Consider the following 2619-nt stretch of genomic DNA (forward strand, 5'->3'; position numbering starts at 1 on the left):
TTTTGTTTTTTTTTCTGAGATGGAGTCTCGCTCTGTCACCCAGGCTGGAGTGCAGTGGCGCGATCTCTGCTCACTGCAAGCTCCGCCACCTCCCGGGTTAACGCCATTCTCCTGCCTCAGCCTCCCTAGAAGCTGGGACTACAGGCGTCCGCCACCACGCCCAGCTAATTTTTTTGTATTTCAGTAGAGATGGGGTTTCACCGTGTTTGCCAGGATGGTCTCGATCTCCTAACCTCGTGATCCGCCCGCCTCGGCCTCCCAAAGTGCTGGGATTACAGGCGTGAGCCACCGTGCCTGGCGCTTGGTGTTTAATCACTTAGTTTCACACCTAAGATGCATCAACGGGGCTTTAATAATTTTATTCCTTATTTGGCCAGTAATCCTATCTCCTCCAAGATGAGCCTAGATATAAAAATTTAAAAATACTTTTGACTGAATACATGTGTATCTCCATATCTATGTGACAAAAGACTCCATAAAAAGTACAGTATTATGCCAAGGCGCTTTGATCCTATTCAAATATTAAGATCTAAGTTTCAGCTATTTCGAAGGCCTGATAATTTCCACCTCTATTCCCAACATAGAAATGACTCTTTATGGAACTCCTGACCCTAGGTGGAACGTTTCAGCTGCTGCTCCCAGGAACCACACGTCCCCTTCATACTCAGTGTGAACTGTCACCGACTGCATCAAGAGACCACCCCTTCATGTAGATGACAGAAAAATGCACTGGCTTTTACTCAGCTGCTAATGAGTAATTGCTCTGTGGTTAGTCACAAACGTGGCCAGCCACAGCAGGGCTATTGTGAGAAGGCACACACTCTTATCCTTCAGGACCTCGTGATGCTGCCATCAGATTGGGCCAAGAAGAGGTTGGCTGTTGGGCTGGCACTTTGGGAGCAGGAGATATATATCCAGGACTTGCTACTCTAGCATGATTGAGTACCATTATTAAAAGACATGGCCACCGAGTGTCCTGGATGGTCAATCCATCTCTCTTTAGTAGCAACGTTGACTTTGGAAACCGATTTCGGTCCTCAAAGGGCTGCTTGGTGGATATAGAATCACAGTAATTAGAGCCATAGGTTTTGAGCATTATTTTTTCCTTTTAAAAGTGATACAAGCAATACATTTTTGTTGCAGAAAGATTAGAAAACGTGATACACAGTAAGGGTAAAAAGAAGTCACACCTAGCATTTAGGCATAAGCGTTGTTAATATTTTGGCACATCCTTCTATACTTTTCCATGCATCCTTATTGAGACTTGCATACTCTAGGGCTTGAGAATAATTCATTCTTTTAGGAACTTAGGGCGTTGCAAGAGCAATTATTATTCAGATTTTACTTTGAGAGGAGAAAGCAGAAAACTCTGTTCCTGTAAAACCAGGAGTGGGTGAGCAGGGGTGGGCATGTGACCCAGTCTCAGCAAATCAGATAATTATGACCCCTTGGATACAATGATTGGTCTGGAGTAGGCACGTGAACCACACAGGACTAGCCAGTTTTTTCCTGAAATTGATGAACAGTAGGACAAAAAGTTCCACTTTATGCTGAGATAGCTCAATGGGGAAGACAGGCAAGAAGTCTGATGTCTGCTTGACTGCCACGTGGCAGACAGCTCATCTGAGAGAAAGGCCCAGCAGGGCAGAGATAGGCAGGGGGAAAGAGAGAGAGAGAGAGAGAGAATGAATAGTTGGCAATGTTTGAACCCTTAGATCCATCCATCCTTAAGATTCCCAGTTACGTTAGCCAACTAAACTTCACTTTTGCTTAATCTAGTTTGAGTTGGTTTATGCCAGATATGACCAAGAGTCCTGGCTCAACCACTTCTCTAGCTCCTTGGGGACAGGGCCCTGTCTGGCCTGGTCTCTGAGCACACTGCCTGCCCCATGGCCTGCGTGACTCACCGAGGTTATCAACTCTTCTTCTTGGTGCTCCCGACTTGCTTTTCTCCCTTTCATTCTGCCTTAATAATTTCAGCTTCCAGCTCTGCATTGGTGACAATGGGCCAGTCTCTTTTTGGGAAAAGAAGAGCCCCAAACATCCTTTGGCAACCAGCTGAAGGGTGGGACCTGTGACTTCCCTCACAGCTGATGGGGTCAGATGGGTGGGTAGGCCCAGATTTGATTAATATGCCTATAAAGTGGAATTCTGGGACTGACCTCCACTCAACTCAAGCAACACAAAGATAATTGACCTTTGGAAACTGCCTCTGGCAGTCTTTTTATTATTTTTATAGGAAAGTCCTGCAAACCAATTACATCTCACAATGGGCCTTTTATGGTGCTATTAGTTTAATGCAGCTTTCCGAGAAATTAGCCCTCAGGGAGCCTGAAATTCTAGAGGAAAAAAAAAGCCCTCCATGGACTTACTTGACTTTTGGATTAGCAGGAAAGATGGATTGGTAGCGCAATATTCCCTACAGTAACTTTTGGCATTTTTGAGCCATCTAACCAAGGTACCAAATTCCCATTGTGGGCCCCTGGTGTCTGCCCCAAGCAAAAGGAAAAAATAAATTTGAAAAAGAATAAGCTGTCTCTTTAAAGAGTTCAGTCTACAAATCAAAGAGGGTTTATTCCCCTCTTAGTCTGAGGTTAAAGAAGAATGGGAGTGAGAAAA

At 44.8% G+C, this 2619-nt stretch overlaps 1 long non-coding RNA gene across 1 annotated transcript in view; it reads right to left on the reverse strand.

Annotated features, from left to right (window-relative positions):
- Positions 1-2056, reverse strand: part of LOC105537821 — a 5350-nt gene extending 3294 nt beyond the window's left edge. The window contains exon 1 of the long non-coding RNA XR_001005780.1: positions 1908-2056. This is a non-coding gene — a long non-coding RNA (uncharacterized LOC105537821). The remainder of the gene's footprint in view (positions 1-1907) is intronic.
- Between the last annotated feature and the right edge of the window lie 563 nt (positions 2057-2619).

Source organism: Mandrillus leucophaeus, unplaced genomic scaffold (genome assembly GCF_000951045.1).
Source record: "Mandrillus leucophaeus isolate KB7577 unplaced genomic scaffold, Mleu.le_1.0 Scaffold18, whole genome shotgun sequence".
Taxonomy (NCBI): domain Eukaryota; kingdom Metazoa; phylum Chordata; class Mammalia; order Primates; family Cercopithecidae; genus Mandrillus; species Mandrillus leucophaeus.